A 9,365-nucleotide genomic window follows, 5' to 3' on the forward strand; every position below is an offset into this window, starting at 1 on the left:
TTACGGCATGGTGTAGTAGTATATATAATGCTCTTTGCCGACTAAAGTGCAATTATTCTAGTGGGTCAATCAAATAGTTCATTTTGCTTATGTGAAAGCTTTTCTTTGGTTGTACTTTAGATGTTATCAAAATGCACAGGCTTCCACAGGATTGCTAATGTGTGCCTGCGTGTCTGTAAGGAGGAAAGGGGGGAGGTCGTGAGAAGGAATTACGAAGGGGAGTATGAGGACGACGGGTTGATGTTTCTGAAATGATGACTATGGTATGACAATGGTGTCGAGAGTCGAATGACGAATCTGAAATGGCGACGATGGGACGACCTCGGCGGCACGACGTCCACGAACACAGACCTGGCTGAAGCTAACAGATATGTTGGGTCACTGGGTCGGTGTAAGAGACTACACAGCTAGAATTAAAGTGCCTGAAGTAAAAAAAGAAAAACAATACTAATGGCATCAAAAGGCTGGGGCGCTATAGGTGAGAATCTATCAAATATTGACTTCAGTCATCGGCCGCTTTCACCATACGCAGACATTTAGAGGTTGAAGTGTTTCTAGGCAGCATCAGAAAAAAAACGAAAAAGAAACTTCGCCACTGATCTCAAATACAAGCTCAAAGGTGTACGCGGTGGCTCAGTGGCTGCAGCATTGTGCCGTTGAGCATGAGGTCACGAGTTCGTTTACCGGCCGCGGTAGCCCCATTTCTATTCAGGCTGAATGAAAGAACGCTCGTTTAGCGCGCTTTATGGGCACATTAAAGAACCCCGACGGCGTAAATTAACCCGGAGCCTAGTAGTACGTTGTCTCTTGTGGATGAGTTGCTTTGAATCTAATGAGAGCAGCATTCCGGGCAAGTTGGTAGTCCATTACTGAAGTATTATTGCGCAACAAAAGGACATGGACGGCAGAGAAGAACACACACCAAGCGCTTGGTGCTTGTGTTCTTCTCTGCCGTCCATGTCCTTTTGTTGCGCAATAATACTTTAGTAATGCTTTGAATCGTTAAACTAAATACTTTTTTTAAACAAAGTAGATTACATTTTTGTACAATACAGCTAAAATAGCAGCAGCAATAAATTTGGTGCTGCTATTTCGGCACCAAATTTTCGTCGGCATTTTCAAGCATGTAGACTGATTTACTTCAGTTTTTTTTCATATCCATTGAACTTATTGTATTGAGACATGTGATCATACGTATGCGTCTTACCTAGATCCGGTAATTGGGCTGCAGAAAGGAGCGCTTCGAATTATGTCTTTTTCTAGGTATACGGAACACACAGCACCTCTATTAAAAAACTTGAAATTATCCCCTTCCTCACTGCTAGGGACTTCAAAACAACACGTTCAATTCATGATGTATTTTTAAACAACAAGCCCCTCACAAGTACCATTTCATCGCGCCGCTTAGACACGCAAGGACAAAGCTGTAAAGAAAAAAAGAAAAAAAGTTGAAGATTCCACCTGTTAACCTGCACGGTAGGCGCAGGGAAGCCAAATAGGAACAAAAATATGGAATAACCTTTTAATGTTGATAAAAGGGAGCGCGAAATTTTCACATGTTCCTAAGCAAGCTATAGTCCATAATGAATAAATTTCAATGGTGTAATATTATTCGTGTTTTTGCTATTTGTTGATTTTTCATTTTGTGCAATAACGATTTTGTTTATGTTACAGAAATGTGCACTTTCAATTCACATTACCTTTTAACTGAGTTGCAATGATGTTTTGTATGAATTGCATGTGCCCATAGCTAGCAGCGTTGCTAAGGGCCCAGGTGGTTTTGCAGCAATGTTTTCGTATACACACATATGGTCCCGTGTGCGTAATTAGGTAAATTCGACGAACCACTCGGCAGCGGTAACATTTATACACATGGCCATTTTGAAATCTAGGAACACGCCGCTAGACTTGTGACGATTCTCTTCAACTCTTCCTTATAAATTTGTGCTGTAACATTCATTACTAAAAATAATGAATGTAATTATTTTAATTAGTGAATGAATTGCTCTGGTCTTTCTTGCAAATGATGTACGCCTGGGCAGATAATTTATGTGTAGTGGCGTAATTTAGGTGAATTGTGTACGCTTTAAAAGAAAGCGTTCGAAGTAAACAAAGACCATCGCATAACGAATTGATTTAATCTTGAAAAGAGGGCCTGTAATTGTATAAATGGCGACCGCCGGATCACGCCTAACATCTAGCGAAGTCGCCACTACCAAAGTTGTTGGAGCCGACAGAGACATTTTAACGCTGTGACGAAGTTTGTACAGTAGAAAACGCGCTGGGGGCCTAGGCGATTTACTATAGCGTGGCTCGATGGTATAGCGTACAGCTCTTGCGAGTGCCTAGCAAGTGTCTTCTTGAGTATAGTGTACAAGGCAGCGGTAGTTTGGCACGCGATATCTTGCGACATGTGGTGCTGTTAGTGGCGATTCACTGCGCAGATCCTAGCCGGTTGTGCTCACTTTTTCTGTGCTTAATAGTAAGAACATTAGCGCGAGAGAATAATCTCGTCAAGTTTAGACTATTATTTTATCGAAACCATATATACCACACGCATATATTGGGTTTCCCGGCTAACGTAGCCAAGCTGTTCAAAGAAGAAGAAGAAGTAAAAAAAAGAGAGATTTAAAAAACACGGTGCAGGTTATGGTTTAAAGATTTACGGTGTTCGGTCGTCAGACCTCTGACGAGTGAACACCGCCGGTCTTATAATGAATTAAGCCATTGTATTTAAATCTTTTTTTTCTTTTTTTTCCTTTTCTTTTTGTTGAGCCGCATGTGTAACGTTAGCTGAGACATAGACTGTAGGTCCATGGCGTACGCTGAATTTATCGCGGCCATCTTATGTAACGACCACCTGCACGGCAGAAAGCCGTGTGTTAACACGATGCAATTATTTCCAGCTTATCTCCAGCAGCGCTGTGCATATATGCAGTGAACGTTGCTCCAATGTGGCGCCAATGACGTCATGCATGCCATACACTCCAGAAACAATTTACACCTTTGGGTCATATCTTGTCCCCAAACAATAATCGTCATCTGGGCCGGTATTTTGTAGCGATGCCTTTGCGATGCTAATGCCTTTTCGTCCTTGGTCAGTGGTCAGAGCGACGGTCCGCTCGCGTTAACAATAGACAGTTTTAGCAGAGCGCCGCTTACGCTCCGCTCCGCTCAGATTTCACGCTCTGAGATACTGCAGGTAACTGCGTAGATTTCGCATTTGATAAGCGCGTCTTGCCGAGATGCGAGCGACGCGCTATCAACTCGGCTGCAAAACGACGAAGAGGCCAAGTAGACACGCTGTCACGCTCCGCTCAGTCGGCTTTGTAGCGGAGCGAGGCATGCGGTCTTCGTTCCGCTGCCGGTATGAGCATTGTGCGCAAGCGCAATAGCGTTCCCGCTAAGCGATTGTAGGGTATTTGCTAGCATATGCCGGTCTGAGCGGAGCGGGCAGCAAGCGCTCAGCTAAAACACTCGAATGGGATCAGCCGGCCGTGAGCGGTGGATGATAAGACTATAGTATAGAATAAGTCATAAGGCATCGCAACAAAATCGCGGCCCTAGTCACGAAAGGCTTGCGCGTTATCAGCGTGACGTAGCATTCTCGCCAGGAAAGTAGTGAGCGCTGAGTTTTCAAGAAAGGAAATGCAAGCAAGGCAGATGAAGGTTATTGTTTGCGCACAAGATACGACCCAAGGAGTGTAAACTTTTTTTTTGAGTGTATACTGGATGGAACCGAGCGCTAGTGGCACCGATTAAACTCCTGGGGCTCAGTGGTAGAAAGATATGCTTTACCAACTCAACTGGTAAAGCACAGCACACGCCACGCAGAAGGTGTGATGTGGCCTTCAAAAAATAAAAAAATAAATCCTGGCATTCAACGTGCCGAAAGCAGGATTTGATTATGAGGCATGCCGTTGTGAAGGACTCCGGATTAATGCTGACCGCCTGTGGTTCTTTAACGTGCACCCAATGCACGGTACACGGTCGCTTTTTTTTTTCAGTTCGCCCCCCTCGAAATGCTGCCGCCGCGGCCGGGATTCGATCCCACGACCTATAGCAGCGCGACTACTGATCCACAACGGTGGCTAGGGTGGCCTTCAAGCGACCACGGCGAGGATTTCATTCAGTTCCCCTTTCCTTTATTAAGAATATAATGGTTGTCACAAATTTAGCGTTGACATGATTATTACGACTGTTATGCAAAAAAGAAAGAAAACGGTTAATTTCTCTAAAATATTTCTTAGCCCCCCTTCATATGAAGATACACACAAACCACACGTACACAACACGCACGCACGCAGCACACAGACGTGCGCGCGCACACACACACACGCACACGCCATTTCTTCGAAGACTACACGAGACACCACAATGCTTACTTAAGCATTGTGATGTCTTACTTAAGCGCCCTGCTCTGGTTTATGGAATAATTAGCAACGAGGCGATGTGTCGCGAACCGCAGGCTCGAAGAGGTTCACTGAAAATTTTCGTGTTACAGCCATTTATTTTCCTGGGAGTATATGTTGTAACGCTTCTAATTCTGCATTCATTTGGCTCTAAATTCGTTACTGAACTGGCATCGCCAACAGTATATGTGCGCGGTGGGCGGAAAGAAATAATTTCGAATGGGGAAGGAAAGATCCCATACAACGCATTGGGTCTCTGATTTGCCAAAACGATGGTGCTGCACGGAAAGGGCGTTGCTTGTTCAAATGATAGCGTTTCATTCGTTCTTGCGATCTTCACAAACAACCAATACAGCACAAGAAGTACTCTGCTAAATGAGAAGGTCAGTGGAATCAGCAAAATGATGTGTGCGCTTTCTATCGTGGGTTATGTTGCGCAAGGTGCCTTGCTCACATGGTCGCCGCGTCGATGCTCGAGGTGACTAATGGCAACGCACTGCTCCCAGCAGTTGACACAAGAACACGTGGTGCAACATCTAGCGGCAAACGTACGATTACACACTGTTTTGCATATATGACGATGAGAATAATACAAGTCAAAGTATTCACATGAGGCAGGCCATGTATGCTTATCTCAGCGTGGATATCGGTACTGAACAATTTTTTGTTGCAATATCTTGGTGTCACACGGTAGTCACGTCGAAGTAGTAATTAACAGCACAATCGCCTTTATATTTCTGGATACGGGGACCACAGCGTGCTGTGGAAGTTGGCACAGCTGCAGTTATAGAGCACGCAATGGAATAGATAGAATACGCTGAAGGCCAATCGGGGTAGCTCATAACCACTATTACTAACATGGTGCACAACTTATTGGCGAGACAACTACAAAACAAAGACACGTAGCAAAAGGGAACCAAACCACGTGCCAGTAGTTTTTTTTTCCAGTTCGGTGATTTCATGTCTGCGCACAGTGCGAAATTAGGTGAACAGGCATTTCCAGGAAAGATTACCTTTCAGTGCGCATTTCATGCAGCGTTTTTGTTCACGTACAAGTACCACGTGAAGAATGCTCGGGCTTAAGTTAGGCATAAGAGCTATTCTGGATGCCTGCCAACTATGCTGATGCATCGTCCCCGAGCGGCTGTGCATATATGTATACAGGCCACGTGACACCACATCTTCTTTCGGGGGTTTGACGTGCCAAAACCAGTTCTGATTATGAGGCACGCCGTAGTGGAGGGCTCCGGAATAATTTTGACCGCCTGGGGTTCTTTAACGTGCACTACATCGCAAGCACACGGGCGTTTTTGCATTTCGCCTCCATCGAAATGCGGCCGCCGCGGCCGGGATTCGATCCCGCGATCTCGTGCTCAGCAGCGCAACGCCCTAGCTGGCTGAGCCATCCCGGCGGGTACGTGACACCACAGGGAACAAAGAGTAAGCGAAAAAGTTGGCATCACTTTCTCCTTGCTTAATTAAGGATTACAGCGACTTCTCCTTGTCGCGTAGAAGGCAGGAGAACATCCGAGTTGCTTCTTCTCGCAAGAGCAAGTTCCATCGTATACGTTCTCCGCAAGAATGGAACTTTCGCGTCGTGCGAGGCGTGTGCTACACGATATGATGGACAGACGCTATACACGTTTTGGGAAGCAGCTCGATCTCCCCTTCTCGCGAACTCCGGAAGTCGCCGCCAGAATTCGGGCCATGTGCAAAACCCATCGCCGAAATAGAGTGTACTAAAATATTGGTAGTCGAAAGTTGCTCGCAAGATAGCGCTGGTCCCGACAACGGCACCAATGTCGGTTTACCGCCCCAATCCTGTACCCATTCAATTCTAATATTCGTCGTTCTCTCTGGTGGTGCTATTACCGCAGATAATCAGATTAATCGACGCCGCGTGTGAGACTGAAAAAGAAAACATGGTCGTGCTATGAGGGGCCGGTCTGCTTTCGATAAGTTCAGAATGCTTACAGAACTGTGACAGAGAGAGTCATCGAGAGGTGCACGCTTCAGTGGTTTCTATATAGCGCATCGTTATCAGACGAAGCGCATCTAGACTGATCACACGTGAACCCTTCATTAAAGGGCAACTCATGTTGAAATCGCAATAAGATAGACAAGTAGAACAAGCGCCAAGGTGGCGTGGTGGTCGTAGACCATCCACTTGTTTGCGCCCTGAAGCCCGCCGTCAGTACCATTAAAGAAACTTTGCGATGAATGTCTGCTTCGGGTAGACAAGCGCAACGCTGTTACGTTGTTGTTTGTCCTGCCTCGCGGTCGGTAATACTCCACCGTACGCATATGGTCAGGTAGGGGAACGCTTTTGGCAAACGGGTATGACAAGAAGGCAGGAACATATACATAAAAAAAAGTACTCGCCTTCTCACAAGGTTACCTCGGGCCACCTGGCCGTCGCGCACGTGTTCGATATCGAAGTCGACGACGACGGTGGAGGGGGGCAGTCGCGTAATCCACTGGTGCACGGCGGTCAGGGTCAGTCAAGTCTCGAGGCACGTCTCGAGCTCGCGGCACAGCCAACCAGGCAACGAGCGCCGGAAGAGCACGACAGCAACACGCCACACCCTTGGCGGTCGGTCAGCGGTGGCTGTTGCTCGCCGGGGTCAAAAACAAAAAACCACAAGCGGCGAGAGACGCTCGCTCGCTCTGGAAATCGTTGCCTGCCACCGTGTAGTCAGAGAGAAGAAGAGAGATGTCGGGGGTGGAAAAGTGGGCGGAGGGAGCTGAGGGCGCTGCTCGAGTCGCAGCCGCGGCCGGGAGCGTCTTGCGTCATGGTTTCGAAAGAGAGACCCGCCGACCCCGTTTTCGGAGGCCGATTCTGTTTTGGCCCGGCGTTGCTGCGGGTCGGGCCGCGCGCTCAGCGGCACAGGCCTGTCGCGGGCTGCGCTGCCTTGGCCCATTGCCGGGACCCGGCGCGGGCTCTTCTTGCCGCCCGGTTGCACGCTCCGCGCTGGGGACTCCGGGCGCCATCCGGTTTCTGTTGACAGCTCGCGACGCCGTGTGCATGCGCGGACTGTCGCGCCAACCGGTGCAGTGTTTACCCGATCCACCTTCACGCCTCACCGAGAGAAAAGACAAGAAAACGGGAGAAGAGCGAGTGCGGGGGGGTGCTCGTCCCGTGTGCCCCTCCGCTGCCCCGCATTCTCTGTCGCATACTCGATGCATCAGTCGCTGTACACCTGCCTTGGTGCCATGGTGGCCATGGTGTTGCACTGCTATAAGCACGAGGTCGCGGGATCAAATGCCGGCCGCGGCGGCCTCAGCTCGATGGGAGCTAAATGCTAAAACAACCGTGTCTCGTGCAATGGGGTGTACGTTAAAGATCCTCTGGTGGTCAGAATTAATCTGGAGCACCCCCATTACGTAATAAAATCGTGGTTTTGGCACGTAAGAACCCACATTCTGTTCAGTTTAGTTCAATGCTTGTACGGCCAGGCGGCTCAGGTGCACCTGTTGTGTGGACCAAATGTTTAACGCAGGGTAGTTTTGTTTTGCAAACCGTAGTGGTGTAGCACCTGACTGGCCATCCATATGATGTGCGGCTTACTTAGGGGGTGCTTAATGCGGCTAATGAGTACACGGGCATGTATTTTATGGTAAGCTAAATTAATTTCTCACAAAATTTTAGATTTTAAGGTAAAGTTATGAAATTAACTCATCAGATTCTGAACAGAACTGCCGGCATGTCAGGCATACTCTCTTCGCTCACTAAATTAGTGGGTTATCTTAGAAGACTCAATTGGAAATGGCCCAGGGTGCCTGCTTGTAAACAGTGAATGGGTCGATACGCATATACGAAAGGACATCAAAAAAACAAAAAATAAACGCACGTGTGCTCAAAGCAATTTCAAATTAGCAATTATTATGGCATAGAAGGAAAAACGAATGGCGCAAATAGCACTGAAACAGACGCGTCTTTATGACCGCAGGACGCTGCGTGAATTTCATTAACACTCTCACGCGTCGCTGTTTGAAAAGATAATTTCAGAAGAAGAGAACTTAGAAAACAATGCAGCGCTGCGTCGAGGCGTGAGGGCTACCGCGGAAGCTTAGACGTCTGGCCCACCAGTGAATATGCGCCGCAAACGCTATAAGCCTTTCTTTTTTCTCACGTGATGGAGACGTGGCTATACAGGCGGTCAATGCGCATACAGTATGGTTTACTGTTACGTGGAACAGCTAACCGGTCGTAAAGCCAGCTGGAATATTTATTCGCCTTTGACAGAAATAGCTGGCTGATGTAATCAATCGGACGTACGTTTACACATAAGAAATTAGCCTGAAGGATTTTGTATCCCGATTTCAGCGATAATGGATGGCACAGTCTATATACGTGTTCCCTTTACCAGCGGATCATACTGCTTACATTCTACTTCTGTGTCTGTATTCACAGAGCTATTCGTCAGTTAGAACTTTTCATAAGATCAAGTATATACCAGATGATAGTGATGGCAAACATATTAGCAAAAGCGAATACATTTCTTACGCGCGAAAGGCTGTGTGAATTGGGCTTCTGTTTATTCGGCCTCTCATCGTGAGATTGTATGCGAAAACTAAGGCGCTCAGCGTCCTTAGTTTCTCTCTAGATATTGCGCGAGCTCCCACTTTGTGCCGCCGCCGATGACGTTAACCGCCAGCTTTACAAGGAGCTCGAAAGCAATGAAACGAGGAAGTGTCATGCTCTGCCATTGACGAGAAATCAACTGCTTGCGTTCACAAGAAACAACTGTCGCCATGATCGCTTTATGATCATACTCCCACCACTAAACGGCGTTAGACATACATGCACAAAGGAGTTTGCCATGAACCCCTTTTGGGTGCGTCGCACAACGCATCACTTCTAATGCACAGATTTTAGTCCGAAATCAGAAATAAGGCGACAAGGTCAATTGACACATAAAATTTTCGAAGCAGTATAATACTATGGCCATC

At 47.2% G+C, this 9,365-nt stretch overlaps 1 protein-coding gene across 1 annotated transcript in view; it reads right to left on the reverse strand.

Annotated features, from left to right (window-relative positions):
- Positions 1–7,065, reverse strand: part of LOC119437740 (sorbin and SH3 domain-containing protein 1-like) — a 266,626-nt gene extending 259,561 nt beyond the window's left edge. The window contains exon 1 of the mRNA XM_049660831.1: positions 6,795–7,065. The gene's annotated coding sequence lies outside the window, so the exon portion shown is untranslated. The remainder of the gene's footprint in view (positions 1–6,794) is intronic.
- Positions 7,066–9,365: the final 2,300 nt, after the last annotated feature.

The sequence above is a fragment of the Dermacentor silvarum genome, chromosome 1 (assembly GCF_013339745.2).
Source record: "Dermacentor silvarum isolate Dsil-2018 chromosome 1, BIME_Dsil_1.4, whole genome shotgun sequence".
Classification (NCBI taxonomy): Eukaryota; Metazoa; Arthropoda; class Arachnida; order Ixodida; family Ixodidae; genus Dermacentor; species Dermacentor silvarum.